Below are 18,132 nucleotides of genomic sequence, written 5' to 3' on the forward strand. Positions count from 1 at the left end.
ACGTGGTTCACTGTTCAGTTACTTACTGCACTGTAACGCCTCAGGTGATTAGAGGGCAATTACTCTTTTTTTCACAAACAAAGGTATTTAAAGTGATTTGATGTGAAATGGCTTCTTGCAGAGTAACACCAACCTAAATTTCTTTACAGTAGTGGTGATGAGAACCATGGGTTGCAATGTTTACATTACAAACTTTGGGCCACATTCACCAACCGTTCTTAAGAAGACTTGTCTTCTCAAAGCCCACTATCACAGCTTTTTATGAAGATTCTGACATCCACTTATGTTTTCTTATATGGGATTTATTCTCAAGCAAGAACAGAATCTACACACACTCAAGAGCGCACAGGTGCAAGCACTCCTGTGATTGAATCATAATAAATGTGATGTAGACTTTTTCTGAAGAACAAATTTAAGAAAATACTTAGGAAGATGTTGGTGAATGAGGCCCATTGCCATTAGTGTCATACAATGCCATTTTATTTGCTATCCAAAACGGATGAACCTATGTGAGTGTCTGCTCAAAAAGAGGAAGGGGATCGCTTTTCTCTGGGTACTATTTTGCTTTACAAGCTGGAGGCATTCAGTACTTTAAACGTCTGGTTCCTACCACTACTGCTGTGAAGAAATCTGACTGGGCAAATTTCTCACCGTGGAGCGTTTCAATTCAAACCACTGTAAATGACTTCGTTTGCCTGTTAACTATGTACTAATGCAGAATTTTGGGAAGTGGGTGGAATTCCCCTTTAAGGGAAATTATACTGTTTTCGGATTACTCCGTGAACATTACTTCACAAAGGTTTCATTGCATCCACTCAAAAATGGCTGTTTTTGCACAGGTTTTGTCAGTGGTACAGATCATTCATAATGACTGGATAAGCGGTCGTAAACAAATGGGAGCAGATTAGAGCGTCTATGCAAAACGGGGCGCGTACAAGTGTCACGCACAGCACAGAGACTAAAGAGGCGCTTTTGGATTTCTCTCTTTCTGTCGTCCATCTATCGAGGTGTCTGTCTAATCTGGGTACAGACTCCTGGCTTTGCGCGTTATGTTCATTTCAAAGTGTCCAACAGCGGCTGGTAGAATTGCCTTTGGTTCCCTCCTGTGCTCCGGTCCCTCCCCCAGCGCTGCTCTGCTCTCCACACAGCGAGCGCATTTGACAGGCTGAGGGGTCGTAAGCGAGCAGAAAGCTAGCGAGATGTTAGCCAGCTAATTTAACAGCATTAACTAACAGCTGCAGGCTAACGTGTTTTATCCAGCGGGTCCGGGCCCGGAGCGCAGGGGGTAGCTGTCGGATGTTACTGGCAGTACACCGAGATCCATGTACACATAGCAAAACGCGTTTAGCTGTTTGAACACACCAGCCATTTATAATGATGACGGCTAGCTCACTAGCTACAATAGGCCAACGCTTATTTCCCACCGCTGTCTTACTTTTGTGCAATAATTTCGCTAGCCAACGTTAGCCGTGCCCGTAACCGAGCTAGTCGGGCACCACAAATACAGCAAGCTAACCCCGGTCCGCCGGCTGGAGTCGCGTCTTGGTAGAAAACAAGTGGACTTTGGCGTTATTTCTGCTTTTGAATGAAGGCGTCGAGGCAGGTAAGTTACTGAAATCGAAAACCAGTGACATGTGCGGGTCTTGTCGATATGTGTTCAGCTTTATTAAGGCGTTAGTCACGAAACCCAGCGAACTAACCCATTCTAGTAACTTGCTTACTGGAGCCGTAGCTAAAGCTAAGGCTGACTTACTCACGGTGGTCGCTACATCTAATTAGTTAGCTAGCAATCTCTGCTGAGTCGCTAGCTTGGAACAGCATAGCTAAAAGGTCAATATTCAAATACCCGTGTAAGTGAGCTAGCTAGCCTACACCGTTCACTCACCGTTGTCTGTTAAATGTCATTAGGATGGTGAATATTTAGAAGTGAGGAACGTTACACGCTGCGAACTTCATTCCCACTCCTAGTAGCTAACCAAGCTAGTTAACTAACTAGCTAACGCGAATCGTTAGCTGTGTTTGTTTCCATAGTGTCTCATCTTTGATGGCGAGAGAGGTGAAGACAGGGCACATTTTAGGTCACTCAAGTCATTGAATCGTGTGTTACACATCATTGTAAACGATTATGCAGGTTATCTAACTAATGCGAAAAGTCGGTTCCGAAAAGAACAATTTCAGCGTATATGTGTGATGCTTACAGATGTAGTGCTTTAGATACAGTAGGCATTAGACGACATGGCACAGTCAGTGCAGTGTTGCCATCTAGTATGTTTAATGTACAAACATGATTATACATGTGGATATGCGGTATGTTTAGTGTTATATTTTATTCACACGAGGAAACAACCTGAAACCAATTAGCTGTTTTTTTTTTTTTTTTTGGTGGACAGGCCACAAATTGCCAAGACTTTCAGAAGTGCAGAAGGATGTTCCCGACTATGTTCCCATAGGCCTAAGAGTGTGATGCTGGGGGATGCTAGACTTTCCAAAAACAGTCTTGATGTGAATTCATAGATCAGTTCACTGTTATTGGCTCAGTCCGAAGTGATGTGACTGTTACTGGTTCAATCCAGTGTGAAATCGCAGCTGTCTAACAGTATTGACCTGACTTTTAGGTCTGTGCCAAGGTTCAATATTATTGAGTATTGTATGTTTTCTTTATTATAGTGGTACTTCATTATTGTGTCTGAATGAATTGAAGTCCATTGTGGATCAAATGGTGTCAGTTCTTCTGAGCTGAGTCAGAAAGATTTTTTTTTGGTATGTGTGTTTAAACTACTCTCCATTTGTAAGTAGACTGATGAAGGATGGTGTTGGCTCTGTTTTCATAAATGTGGAACATCTTTATAAACACGCGTGGATGAGTTGTGTTGAACAGGGAGCTTAATATTGTGGTGTTGCAGCTGATATTGTGTTGCCCGGATGAACCTCGGTGGTTCGGGGTGCAGGCTTCAAACCTGTTGCTGCTTAGCGGCAGAGTGGTCAATTCCACCTTTGTGGGGCAGTCGTGGGCTGGTACATGACTGAAGTGCCCTTGAGCAAGACACCTAACCCCCAATTGCTGAGGGGTAGTCGTGGGCTGGAGGTCAGGGAACTGGCCCTGTGACCGGAAGGTTGCCGGTTCAATCCCCAGCGCTGACAGTCCATGACTGAGGTGTCCTTGAGCAAGACACCTAAGCCTGGGCACCGTGGATAGGGCAAGTATGCTCACTGCCCCCTAGTGTGTGTGTGCTCACTAGTGTGTATGTGGTGTTTCACTTCTCGGATGGGTTAAATGTGGAGGTGAAATTTCCCTGTTTGTGGGATTAAAAAGTGTCTCTTAATATTATAGAAATGTTTTATGACCCTGTGAAAATGTGATTGGTTCATAACCACACAGTGCATGTATATTCCATTGAGATTTTAGTTAGCTTCTCACAGGGGAATTGCTCCATCTCTTGAAGTGATGTGGTGTTGTTGAAAGGGCTCATGTGATGACAAAATCAAGAATTTTTACATCTAGCAGATTACTTATAGCGTAAGTCAGCATAAGTCATAAATAATAATGTTGATCTTTCTGTACCATGACATACGTCTGAGTGAAACAGGGCATCATGAAGGGGAGGTGAAACTAGGCATGCACCGATATGAGAATTGTGAGCTGTTGTAATATATCTCAGTTTTCATGCACATATCTGCCAATGCCAATACATAAACATTTATAAAATGTTCCTTCAGGATCAGCAGTTTAGAGAAATGAAACACACAAGCCCTATTGGAGCTTGATTTGAGTGATTACAGATGAGGTCTGTGATTTTAATTCTGTATGAATCTGTAGTTTTTACAGGACTGCTAATTAATAATTTCAGAGCAAATTGCCTTCTATAATTCATCAAACGTGGTGCTCCTTCAGTATTAACAGTCCTGTTCAAATAAACCTCATGGTAAAGTAAAAACAGATCCTGGTAATAGGCACTGGCTCTGTTTTTTGGTGACCGGGAGATGAGGCTAATGGCTAGAACAGAGCTTGACTTGGCATCCCGTCATGTTCAGTGCAATTCTGCTGTAATCTAAAACATTTTGGGCTAATTAGAAGGAGAATGAAATGACATGTGAAGGTACTTCTGGCAAGGCTGCTGTGACAGCCCACCTTACTAGCCTATTGCCTGTACCTCTATCTGGTATTCTCTGGAAATTAGTTTTTGTTTGTTTCATTCTAATCTTAACACTGCAGTGAATGTCTGGGCTGTGATGTTTTGATCTGGATTATTTGGACAAATAACATAGATACTTCATCTATGAATTGGCCAGTGGAATCCCTTACAAAGAACATTGCCAGATGTCCTTTGGTAAAACTAAACCACCTTGAGAAGGGCATTATTTTTATGGGGTATGGGGTAAAAATGTGGTAAAATAAATAAACAGATATTTTATACAGTAGCTCAGCATTGCCTAATTCTGCTCTTCACAAGCACAGTAAATACATCAGCAAATATCTGTTTGGAATATTGGTCACATTTATACATCTGTCCACTGGCAAATGTCTTTTTATCATATATCTGCTGATACTGACCTGATTCCAATATCCCTAGGTAAAACATGATATTGGTTAATATTACTTTCCATTCTGTTTTAGAGATTAGAGAAAATTGTCTTTTAAGTGATTCATGCTTCATGTGACCAGGAACATGAACTTACCAGGTAAAAAAAAAAAAAGTCTCAGTTTTGTTTTCAGGATAACAACATCATGTCCAGTTTGACTCGACATGCTGTCAAACCTTTAATGCGTTGTGTGTTCTACTGTCCAAGAACTGTTCATCAAATATCAAGAAATTTTATCCATGTCTTGCAGCTTTATACATTTGTACAGTATGAAACACACCAGATCTTTAGTGACATAAACCTGTTTAGCTATTGACTCCTTTCCAAAGCGTTTGCCAAGGAAACAAGAATATATCTTGTAGAAGCAAAAGCCAGTGAAGAACGAGTAATAGTCTGTACTAAATGGTTCTATTTATGGCATCTTGATTTCATACACTAGTGAATGCACACTTATAATAGACTGATAGGCCAGACTGTCTTTGCCTGGGTAAAAACGTTGCTGAACTGGACACGAAACAGCACACAGGTTGCTAGGTTACCCTGGGTGCCCTGGTTCTGTTCATTTTCATCTTTAAACAGAATGATCAGTACAGTTAAACAGGGCATATCTCCTTAGGGAAAGGTGTTTTTTTTTTTTAAACATAGATCATAAACAGATTCATCAAAGTGTTTGTTTTTATTATGATCTGAGTTAGACTAAGCAAACAAACCTAAATGTCTTGTAAATATCCATGTTGTGTGCTAAAATTACTTATTAAACCCATAATATAAGCACGGACTCTAATTCTCCGAAAAGCCTCGTCTTGTGTGGAGCTGAACCTGGGTGTATATCGCGTGACTTTAAATCTTTAAAAATAGAGAGCATTCAGGATCTCTTGTCTTTTTGTCGTGAGAGTGCGTACAGTAGATGATTTCGCAAAAGAGGGCATCACACATAACGAGTCACAAAAAAGCACTCCAATCCCAAAGCTCACTGTTGTCACGTGATTCAAGCAGAGCTGACTTGTTTGTGTTTTTATGTGCAGAAACAGCATAGCAAAAACACAGACTGTGGATAAGTAAGCAGTTGGGAAACACAGATATTGTTCTGTTCTGTGGTGAAAACTGTAGACAAATTGGCAATCTGTTGTGAAATTGTGAAACGTGAGTGCACTTGCTGTTTTCTGTAAAGGCACTGAAGTTATAAAGGCACAATAAGCAGCTCATCTATCACAGTGCATCCATGTGCCTTCACCTTTTTTCCATTATCTCAATGGCCTGAATCAATTGTTCAGTTATGTCGCTGACCGTTGTACACTACAGCATTGATCCTTGAACTGGGACGTTGTAGAGTTGTATTCCTACGTTGGCAGTTTATTGAAATGTTATATCTAAAAAAGTGATACTTTTTGGTCAATATCATTAAATACATGCCAGACACTCTCAATTCACAGCCATATTGTGTTCACTTAACAAGTTATCTGTTAGGTCATAGAACAGGGCTGTGTTTCTTCTATGTGCAGGTCAGTGATGGCTGTGGAGGAAGTTAGCAAAAAAAAGTGGTTCTGGAAGGACATGGTTCTTATTCGTAAAAATGAAAAGGAGTAACTGGGGACAAGGGATCAAGGAAGCACTCGGGGTGGAATGACACAATCCACAAAGGGAGGCTTGGATTAAATAAAGTTTGGGAACTGCTACATTAAATGACCTGTGAGTGTTTGCAGCTGTAAAGTCATTTGTAAATATTGCAAAGCTGCTGTTCACTCGGGAGTTTGATCAGAAAGCTAAAGACCGGCTTGTTTCCCATCTCACACTGCCAGATGATCTTTTCCGTTAGTTGCTTCTGATCAAGCTCCTGACCTGGAAATTTACGTGGAGTTGTGTAAATTTATGAGAAGGTATAAATCAGACCTAGCTAAAATGATTCTGTGTACATCAACCTTTACACGTTTAAACGAAAGATCTCTTCTGCATTTCATCACAAATTTAGATACAGTATTAGTGAAACAAGACTGTCCTCCATTGTGTTCAAAATATGTCAATTCTAAGAACTCCATCAGCCTTAATATACCTAGAAGATGCAAACATTACCTTCTTGCCCAGGCAAATAGAAAATGCTGATAATTAAGTCTTTCTGTACTTACAAGTGCCACGTTCATGAATAATTTAGGAAAAATTGATTTTCCCATAAATCAGCTTGTTTGTTGAAACAGTGTGTCCCTGGCCTCATCTGTGGGCATTTTCCAAAGTACAGCATTGTGTGAAACCTGGGATCTGAGACTGCACAACAAAGACAGAATTTCATATTGTAATTACGCTGTCTCTGACACGTGGCTTGATTTTACAAAACACATTGTGAACATGTTTCCTGTGACATGGTTCAAAATCTGGCTTGCGTGGCGTTGACAGAAATTATACATTTAACAGCCCATGTGAATGCCCGCCATCAATCATAGCACTCGCAGGGCCCACTGGAGATTTATCAGTGGACTCAGAGCACACTCGAAGGAAATTATGATTTGTGATCATGGTGATTTGCTGAGGGGCGCTGCCATGGCCTTACTAGAAATGCATGAACTGAGTGCACCAGACCTGTTTGCAAAGTGGCCTGTTGTAACTATCATGATCATATTGGACTGGGTTTTAGGGGAATAATGACTTGCACAATGTAGTGTAGTTGATAAAGATGAGGCTCTTTGTTGGCTTGGGGCACTTTCACTACAACCTTGTTTGTTGTGAAACAATCAGACTTTTATAATTTTTTTGGTAGTTACGTTTGTTTTGACAGGTGCGAACTCTCCACCTATACCAAACAGCTGAACTGTGGTCCATCAAAAATCGCTACTCTTCTTAAGTTCACTGGTAGTTTGAACACCTGGGGGCATCTTTTCTCTTGCTCCAGCAGCATTTCAGCTCTGCATTATACACATAATCTTCTTGTTTTAACCTTTGAGGCTTGACAGACTCTCATTGTTCTTGCATATATATTATATAATATAATATATTATAATATTGGCGGACGAGTGTTAAAAGAATACCAAAGCAGTACATTTGAGAACACGTTTTACTGCATGAATCTCAAAATGTATTTTTAATTGCTCTTGTTTTAATCGTTCCTTTGGCACTAATGGAGGTAATTGTAAGTTACTAAACTCTTGTATCCTTGCCTTATTTCTAGCCAATGCATGAACACCACTGTATTATTTGATGTGCTTTAATTATTGCAGTGAGAATCCAACTGAACTAACTAGGTGTGAAAACAGCCTTGGGGGCAGTCGTGGGCTGGAGGTTGGGGAACTGGCCCTGTGACCGGAAAGTCGCCAGTTCAATCCCCAGCGCAGACAGTCCATGGCTGAGGTGTCCTTGAGCAAGACACCTAAGCCCCAAATGCTCCCCGGGTGCCATGGATAGGGCTGCCCACTGCTCCAGGCAAGTGTGCTCACTGCCCCCTAGTGTGTGTGTGTGTGCTCACTAGTGTGTGTATGTGGTGTTTCACTTCACAGATGGGTTAAATGCGGAGGTGAAATTTCCCCGTTTGTAGGACTAATAAGGGTCACTTAATCTTAAAGCCAGCTTCCTTTCACGCCATCAATTGATTGAATAAAAACAATCTAGTTGTTCTTGTAAAAGTAAATAAATAATAAAAAAAGCTTTTATAGATGTTTGTGGTGATCTCACTTTATTATGGGAGCTTGTGCAATTTGGCAAATTACTAGTCCAACAGTTACTGAATTACCACCTTGAAGGTATGATTAATGATTTCAACCCTGAGCCCTATTCAGGTGGGATTAGTTTTACATGGGCACATGGGATAACATAACCTTTACCACCGTTTAGTCCCAACCCAGTCTGCCATGTCAGTCAGTTTTACCAATTGTGCGCTCTTGCGCCGATTCTGATGACTTTTACCTCCTGTAAAGCAAGTAGTAGAAGTAATCTCGGGCTATGTTAATCAATTAATCCACATGTCAGTAAAGTGCAGTCACATCCAATGGAAAAGGAGTTTCTTAAATATAGCTGCTCTCAAAGTATTTACTTGTATTCTATGTGGCTAGCTTTCAGCAAATATGTACTGTCCTTCTTAAGTGTATTATTCTGACTAATGACAACAACAATGACCCTGCACATTCACTTAAGACAGATGGTTTAGGTGAACAGAATACTGGCTAAATTTAAATGTTTTACCATGTTTTCTGCTCTTTCCTGGAGTAAAGACAGTGTGTATATTGAGTTACCACTCCCATTTGTCACTTGTATTGACATTTCTTCTCTGAATTGGTCATAACAGACATCCTGTGGTAAAACTAAATTACCTCACCTTCCCATGTAGAACTAATCCTGTCCAAGTTGGGCTTTACACAGATTATAGGGGAATTCCAAATTTTCCAAATTTCTGTAAACATTGTTCCAATATAAACACAGTTACTCTGTTTGGTTGAATGGTGCATTGCAGAGAAATTTGCCAATTCTTTACAGTTTCTTTACAGTGGTGGTGACAGGAGCCAGGGGTCACACTGTCTGCAACTCATTTTTATTAGCAATTTTATTTATTATCCAAAACCATCAGTGAACCTACATGCCTACAGGGTTTTTTATGTAATGGTGATGGTAAAATAGTGGCACATAAAGAAAGAAAACATACTTCTTCTTCTTTTGTCTTGAAATGCCTGCATATACCTCCCCACCATGAATGAATTTTAAAAATACAGTACGTTTTAGTCCAAAAACGTTCATGTAATAATTTCTGTGAGGAAGCTTTTAGAGGTATTACATACATCAGACATTGTTTCCTATCGCTGCCAATGTGAACAGTTTTTGGTAATTTTCTGTAGGATGGAGCATTTCGCACCAGACCACTCTGAATTACTTTGTATCGTAATGCAATTCCTGTTTATGGCTGGTTTTGGTTTAAAAGTACTTTTTAATAGGCTTTACCTTTATCAGGAAAACCAACCAAAATGAGTGATCAGTAAAATGCTAATCTGGTCCAGAACCAGTTTCGTATAGGCTACATCAGTTCTCTCTTTATAGCTGTTTGAGCTATTTTGTGTGATTTGGCTGTGATATCTTGCAGACATATATAACAATGTGAAGCTTTATTTGGTTTGGTCCTCTCACATAAGGCGGTGACTCATAGATGCCGGTGATTCTGGCTCATGTTTAGCAGGAAGCGCTGCTGGAATATTGATGAGGGAGAATCCACCATATTACGTGTCTGTGTTTTGCACGCAGAGTATGTTGGGGTTTGTCTCCATACTCCGCAAAACATGGTGGTCGTTTTGATGTTTGGTAATGTTCATTATGCATGGCGATAGATGATAGAAATGCATATGAAGGGAGACATACAGTATTGGTGTGCGTGTGCTCTCGCTGCCTATTTTCTGTTTCTTATGCTAGGTTTGCAGCAGAAGCAGAATAGGTTTTTTTTTTTCCTCTTCTTCAGAGATTTGAAGTGCTATTTATAGATGCCTACTGGAGCACCAAGCGTATGGTGCTGCTCTCTCTCTCTCGCTCTCTCTCTCGCTCTCATGTACACGCTTTCTCACTTTCCCCATATTCCCCATCCTCCTGATAGGTTAATTTCTGTCTCTGTCATCTCATACACCTTCACACTGCTTTCTCTAATTCCTTCCTTTTTTATCTTCTGTCTTTTCATCTTTTGTCTCTGTGCACCTCGCTCTCTTTCTGTTTGCCCTCGTTTCCTGATGCTTCCACTCTCTTATTCCGTGTTGTTGCCTCATTTTCTCCTCTCTCTCTGCTTCTTTCTCTCTTGCACCTCCGCCCCTTCTCTCTCCATCTTCTTTCTTTTTCTCTTTTTCTTTTTCTCTCTCTGGATTGCTGAATGTGAATTATTGATAGTTGCTGGAGGGTGGGGACTGCTAGCATGGCAAGCAAAGAGCCTTGTTTCTGATCGGATATATAAGCTATATCAGGCATCTGTTAGCCTGCATACATTCTGCCTAAAAATAAGACTGATAATCCCAGACACGGAAGAAAAAAAGACATTCTGAAAAAGGTTGAAATTGGCACTCTTTGCTGCCTTGTTCCTCAAGAAGTGTTTTTTCTGGATAACTGATGGCCAGGGGCTCCCTGTGAACTGAAAGCCATGGTTCAGACAGATGCAGGGTCATCCCTCATAACCCTGTGTGGGGAAAACGGAGAATGTCATGGAGGGGAAAAATACACCATGGTCTAAGCAAAGAGTACACAATAGTCTTCCCAATACATCAACCACCCAAGGAAATATTTCCACACTGTTAGTATGTGACTGAAGTTCCCATGTTTTGTTTCTTAAGGCTTCTGGAAGATGGACAGCAGAGCCTAGCAAAGCAGACAGCACGAACACACGTGTCTCCAATTGCTATCGATCTCCGATGGACAGTGGTGCCGTGTTGCAAAGTGCTGTACTAGTTGGCACAACTCGCACAAACTGTTCTTGTGACTCCTCAAATGGATGTGAAACATTCCAAATATTGCAGTTTATTATTACTCGGTCACTCAGTGCTCTATACCAATGGCTCACACTGAAATCATTGCAACAGTAAGGATGTTGACCACACAGGCAAGCTTTTGTATGAAGTGTTCATTTGATGCAGTAACTGTAGATTAATGTGATCTCAACGTCTGATCCGAAGTCTACTCCTTTTTACTATGATCCTGAGAAAAATGTTTTGGCCTTAAAATAGTCCTTTGCGCACTACTGTTAAACCTCAGATCCCAGTTGGTTAAACTACTTGATTCAGTGCCAACTTCCTAGCCAAGTTATTGTGCTAAATGAAGTCATCCCAGAGGTTTAGTTTGTTGGATGCCATCATGTGGTAGGCATCTGTTGCGAAAATGTGCAGTGAAAGTCTGTAAAAGTTTGGAGTGCTTAAAGGGTCTTTCTGGCCTACAACTAGAATTTAGTATGTTATTTGTCATGTTATGTGACACTCTGTAGTTCAGCACTGCATCAGCTCAAATATCATGGCGCAGTTTTTAAATTTTTATTATTATTTTTTTTTTTAAACTGAAACTATGAACATGGATTATCTGGAAGATAAATAGTATTTAAATCCTTAATTTCATCAAGCATGTAGTTGGTTTCAGCATTGCTCCAAAAAAGTTTTGCTGCGTCTTGCGGCAACACTGCTTGCTTATCTCCGGAACTGCGGACTGTGTTCGCACATGCACAGACTAAGAAATCAGAGTAAGAGTTTACATGCACTAAGAAATCTTAGAGCTAAAAACCAGCTCTCTTTATCAGACTACTAGACCTAGAGCAACATGACTACTTGATAAAATCAGATAGCTGCAGAAATTCGATAATGATCAGATTATTGAATGCATGTAGTGTTTAGGCTGAAGAGGAAGATGTTACCAGGTGGAAAGACTTTAGCGGACATGGAACCAAAAAAGACCACTTGATTAGCTCCTTTAGGTACTGTTGATATTCTGAATGGCAGCCATTTAGAATATTTTTTTAGTCTGAGAATTGCTGAGAAAGCGTTACTTTCAGTAGCATAAAGGAAGCACAGTTGGCTTGTTGAGGTAACACTGACAAAAGAGGAGTGTCTTTTCTAACGTCAGCCAGCGTGATTAGCCTAGTGGGACTAAGTTGCATGAGACTCATCAGTTATATTTGTGACATAATGAGGCATTCACGTTTCACAGTAATGTTCAAAGTAAAGTAATATACAGTTAGATGTGTCACTGATTGAGATGTTAATTAGGCAAAGGGCTACCTTATAGGCTAATTGGGAAGATGTAACTACAGTATCCTGGAATTACACTTGTACAGTGTCAACTTTTTTGAGTGTCAGCTTTTAACATTGACAGTTCTACATGTTCTATCTGTTACTACAGTAACTCAGTTAACCATCACTGGGCTCAGGCCTAGATGGACTATTCAGAATATTAGCAGTACAAGTAGCCATTTAGCTTCCTTCTGTGTTTTGCCAGCAGGAAAAACTTTTCAAGCTTTAAGCAGCCTGTCCTCCAGTATCCACCCCATTGTGCTTGTGTTATTTCTTATTCATATTCAAGTAAATCATCAGAAGGGGGTGTTCCTAGTTTTTAGACTGGAAAATCTCACTCTGGAGGTTTTCTGGATGCAAGTTTTATTTTTTATTTATTTTTATTTTTTTTTGGGAGGGGGGCAGAGGGCAGGGTGTCCTTTAAACTTTTGCCTTTGAAACATTTGGACTTTATGTGTTTATTGTAATGAAATATTTCATGTTTTGTTCTTTCACATCACTAGTTGAAAGTAAGGCTAGGTGTAGGGCTCTCTGCCTCTCTCTTTTCCCCTCTCTCTCTCTATCACACACACACAGGGATCCCTCTTTAGCTCTTGCAGTATTAGGTAATATTAGTACAGGTCCTTATCCTCAGTCACATGTTGAAACATAGCCAGGCCTGCCTGGCCTAGAAACATTCACACTCACCTGATCGCAGTGGAAACCAATACCAGATTTGTGACTCCACTTGTGATTTTTGGGAGGTATTTTTTTTGCTAGTGCCCTTTACCCTGTTTAAGTAATGGAGCAATAAAATCCACACAGGCAGTTTGGATTAAGAATGATTGACATAAAGTTGAAGTACTAGCATTTTATTTTTGGCCATTCGTTTTCTAGTCACTGTCAGTGTTCTTTACTGGAATTGTAGTCTGTTAACTTAGAGAATACATTTGAGTATATATATATATTATTTGAATCCAGTAACCACAGAGACATGAACTCTTGCTCTCCTCAATCCCACAGTGAGACTGTCCAGATTCCATATGCCACAGTAGAGCTCATGATGGCTGGAACTCGTCAAGGCTTTGGGGGATGATTTCGTGAAGGTAGGAGCAGTATAAGCTTTCATTGTTTATCTAAAGTCAGACCTGAATTGAACTTGGATTTGTAACGTCTAGGGATGATTAATGATATTAGGTAGCGGCCCAATCCTGTGCTCTTTTACTCCTACTCAAAATGGAAAAGCACCAGTACCAACATCCAGTACCCCTGGATACCATGTGTTGTAAGCTAAGTGTATGCTGCCGTGCTAATGAGCTGGCAGTGACTGATTGAGGCTCTGCTCACACAGGGAAGTGTTGCTGACACCGTAGCCGCTGGACAGTTGGTCAGTTTAAACTTTCCAACAAAGTACAGTCCCGCCAGGAATACACTGTTTTTAGGCTGTTTTTAAGTGCACAAACACAACCTTAACCACTTCCCCAATACACACAGATTGTGATGCGAAAAGTGAACCGTTGCAGCCCTGTACATATATTTGCCAACTTTACTCTGTTTGACTAAAAGGAAATATGAGCTAAAAACATTTATGCAGTGATGTGTCATACCGTGTGCACTACTAAACTGTGTTTAGCTTCAGTGCACAGTGCTAGTAAAGCTGCTCAGTTTCTTTGCATTTTTGCTCAGCACGCAGACAGTATTTTGAATGAAAAAGCTGTAATTGAAATTATTCATAGACTGCTGGCCATGCAGAGGATGCCTTTTCAAGTGCTGTGGTCTGAGTGTGAATATATTGTAGTTTGTTCAAGAAATGTGTACATCTTTATGCTGGGTTATTTGTTCCCTGTGTTTATTCTTGTGAAGACTCTTGTTCTGAAGGGCAGAGCTATCGTACTTTGTTCTGTGTTTATGCTTGTACACCAAGAAGATCTAGTCAGTCAGTGCACAGAAGCGAGAGAGTTCAGACCTGAGCTAATGCTAGAGCTTTCTGATAGCCTAAAGCCTTGCTTTTTATGCGGCATGCCTGGAACCGACTGCGTCCGTTGATAAAGCACAACAACTCTTTAATAGCAGTAAACAATACAGTATACATCGTGGGCTTTGTTTGAAGACATTAGTCTATTCAAACCTACAATGCGAGTCAATAGACAAGATTTCTAAAATTGTGCAGTCTTTGTCTGGCTGTATAGCTGGGGTTCTCAGTCCCAGTCTGGTGGTGACCCTTTGTAGTGCACATTTTTGTGGTTTCCCTATTCTATGCACCTGAGGAATGTGAGCTCCTCAGATGCATTATGATTCCTGCTGTCACTGTGCTGCAGATGAGGATGAAAACTATGAAATGAGCTTTACAGAAGCCCTTTTCTGGCATGGAACAAATCTGTATTTTGAGGACAAAAATATCTACTCATGCTTGGTTTGATAAAAATGACATTAATGTGTCCCTATTAATATCCAAAAGAAGTGTTTATATATTTGCACTTTTATGAAGAGGTTAGTTTTAAAGTCCAGAGGCTTAGTAGGAGACCCACTGGGATTTTGTCTGCAATCAAATAGGAGTTGTCTGTGTACCACTTAAAGATGCAGTAGTTAATATTTTTGTCTTATTACAAACTTATTACGAATAAAAAAATGCAACATGAGTATCAGAGAAACCGTTTTGGCAAACCAACAAAAGTAAAACCTCATAAAGCAGTGCTTTTTTGATGAACCACGTTCCTAAATTGTATATAATGTTAAATAACTGTAGCTAATGTTGTATGCTAGCTAACGACACCTATCTCCACTAGACTCTCTCGGCAATATAATCATCTGTACCAGTACAGCGGGTACAAAAATGATGAAATGTTTTGCTTTGTCGCCATGTAGCATCACTTCTGGAATAAAATTTGAGCCCAATTTCTGCCGTTCATATTTTGTGTTATTGATGCACAGCTTTAGAAGGGAACTAAAGTTTTAGTATGTTAGCCTAAGGGAAATCTGTAGGCATTGAAAAATTAAATAGTAATAAAATAAGTTAAAATAATGAATGCAGTTTAAAATACAATCTCATTCCCTGACACCAGGGTATATTTGGAAAATATTATGATACAGAATTGTATTTAGTACCTCCTTGCAGTCATTGTAAGTTTTTAAGTGCGGCTAACAAGCTGTAGCCGATGAGACCCAAAATCCAATTCACGGATACGTTTTTACATGTAAATGTCCCCTTTAGTTTATGTATGTGTGATACATATACCCGTGTGTGTGTGTGCGTGCGTACAGCTCCTTCTTTTTTCCTCATTGTACATGTATTCAGTTCCATTTCAGCATATAGGTGCACTTTGTAGTTCTGACTACAGACTGCAGTCGATTCGTTGCTCTGCATACTTTATTAGCCCCCTTTCCTCCTGTTTTTTAATGTTCAGGATCCCCAGAGGATCGTCACAGAGCAGGTGTGATGTAACTTCTGCTACCTATTGCGCCTTAACTTTTTCTCCATTTGTGGCCCAGTAATGCCTTAAACATTCACAGATCACCTGTAAAGGAGTTCCCATCAGACAATTTTATTCCACCTTCACTTAAAAGCAAAAACATAGTTCTGAATTGAGAGATACTGGTAGCTGTGAATTGCATGCTTTTTGTAATTAATTAATTAATTTTACTCTTGTACTACAAGCAGTTTCTTATGAGTGATTTTCGATTGTGTTTGAAGATGTTTCTTTAGCTGGCCACCTTTGACAGTCTTTGGCTGCTCATCAGTACAATTACACTAGCTATTTCGGAGAGAGTAGAAGATGAAGACAGAGAGAGAATCAAACGAGAGAGTGGGGGAGTGCTGGAGAGAGAATGAATGAGCGCATGCTCGCATGTCAGTGAGAGAGGCAGAGGAAGAAGGAGAGCGTGAGTGCAGCTTGCTGCCTCCTGCGCTTCATTCAGAAAAAGAAGGGGGGCGTCAGTAACGGTGCGTCCTCCGTTCACGAGAAAATAGCGACAAGCGCAGTGGAGGAGAGGGGACAGCAGAGAAGGAGGAGAGGGAGATCCGGCTCCATGCAGGCATGGACCCTTTCGGTGTGTTTCTGCGTGATTGTTTCTGTGTGCTCAGCTATCCGTAAAGCACCACACGCTTCAAGGACCTGACGCTCACTGGAATTCCCACAAATACGGCACTCAGTACAGTAAGGTGGGTGTGCAGGTACATGCTTGCATGGACTTTTGGTAAATTAATTATGGTTCTTAATTGTACATTGAACATGTACATGAACAGTTAATTCATCTCATCCATTCTTAATTCCCTGTCTTTTGCTGCATCTGTCTCATTGTTGTACAGTGTCCTACTTTTTCGTTTATGCCCACTCGGTGAAGCTTTTTAATTGAATGAAAAGCATGAAGTTATGGTGATGGTGGTTTGTGTAACTCTAATAGCCTCTGTTAAAGCAGACATTGCAGATGCTTTCTGGAAGATGTAGTGGTTAGCTAACTTGTGGGCGAAGTGGAGATGGAAGAGGGGGAGAAAATGGGTCAGGCATGTGACGTGTTGTTGGAAAGTGCATTTATACATGCACTGAGTTTTCATTTGTATGTGTATATGTGGGTTCTGAGCTTGGGATAGATGCGACTCATGTTTATATATAATAATAATAATAATTTTTTTATTAACAGTTTAGTCTATGGGTTGATTTTATAGTGTGAGGGTGATACTTGTATGACATGTACAACTTATACAGTATGCAGTAGCCTTGCATGTTTGCTGTGGCCGTGTTCTTATTGTGCATGCCATTGAGAGAGGTCCCTGTCTGCCCACCCATGTGCAGAGCGAGGGGGAGGGAGGCCGGGCCTTTGCTGAGGTAATGAGGAATTCCCTTTTACCGAGTGCGACTGGAACCTCGCTCTGGGGGTGGACGAGGAGATTAGGAGCTGGGGGTGGAGTGCTAGTGGGAAAGGGGCGTCAGCTTGCCATACTGCTGTCACCCACATCGTCACAGACACACAGGGCAAGGAGAGCATCGTGTCAGTGTGGGGGAGTTGAGAACAAGTAAGGTGGGAAGATTAAAAGCAATAAACGGAGGCGGTGAAAAGAACCAATCAGGGAATTTTCCAAAGACTTTGTTCATAAAGATGCTGACCTCCACTTCACACACAAAAGCCTCCTCCCCACTGCCTGCCGCCGCCCCCCCCCCTCGCTCTCTCGCTCTCTCGCTCTCTCTCTCTCTCTCTCTCTCTCTCTCTCTCTCTCTCTCTCTCTCTCTCTCTCTCTCTCTCTCTCTCTCTCTCTCTCTCTCTCTCTTCCTTTATCGCTCTCTCTACCCCTGCAGAGCTACAGCCATCAACAACTCTGTCTGCACCTCCACCTGAGCCTGCTGCACACATACACGCAAGGGTTATTTTTGAACATTGTGTGCTGGAACAGACCGTCAGAGGGAGAGAAAGGGAAAGAAGGAATGGGAAATGGGAGGACTGGGAGAAACAGAGAGAGAGCGAGAATAGGAAAAGCATGAAGAAGCTCTTGTGAATAAAAATTCTGCTGCTATAAATAGCAGGCAGTCCTCTTAGCCTCCACACTCCTGGTTTCTTTTTAAACTGCCTTTTTGTCTCCTCCTTTTACTATCGGAGGCCTGTTTCTTGATAGAGCCTTTATCGTCTGTCTCCCATGGCTCTCTAATTCAACCCCACAGACAGGGATTCCTTCAGCGCAATGATTTGATGAGTGCTGAATCTAGAAATACTTCATTTTAATTAGCAATGTGCTTTTTGATCAATTTAAAGCATTCAGAAAACCAAATGAGCATGTGAGCCGAGGGGAGATGCTGCGAGCTTCTGTTCAGATTATACATGATGACTGTTACGTTTTGTTTCAGTGGTGAATTTGTGATAAAATGCT

At 41.0% G+C, this 18,132-nt stretch overlaps 1 protein-coding gene and 1 non-coding gene across 13 annotated transcripts in view; both read left to right on the top strand.

Annotated features, from left to right (window-relative positions):
* The first annotated feature begins 1,003 nt into the window (after positions 1-1,003).
* Positions 1,004-18,132, top strand: part of LOC108431811 (R3H domain-containing protein 2) — a 70,849-nt gene continuing 53,720 nt past the window's right edge. For 3 of the 12 annotated variants that reach the window (XM_017705185.2, XM_017705192.2, XM_017705191.2), the window contains exons 1-2: positions 1,007-1,603; positions 13,299-13,381. The gene's annotated coding sequence lies outside the window, so the exon portion shown is untranslated. Of the gene's footprint in view, positions 1,604-13,298; positions 13,382-16,148; positions 16,435-18,132 lie in introns of those variants that run through there. The other 9 variants (XM_037535050.1, XM_017705187.2, XM_017705188.2 and 6 more) reach the window with 6 other exon arrangements.
* On the top strand, positions 2,917-3,004 carry trnastop-uca. Its single transcript has one exon. It is a non-coding gene; the product is annotated as a tRNA-Sec (tRNA).

This window comes from Pygocentrus nattereri, chromosome 26 (genome assembly GCF_015220715.1).
Source record: "Pygocentrus nattereri isolate fPygNat1 chromosome 26, fPygNat1.pri, whole genome shotgun sequence".
NCBI classification, from domain to species: Eukaryota; Metazoa; Chordata; class Actinopteri; order Characiformes; family Serrasalmidae; genus Pygocentrus; species Pygocentrus nattereri.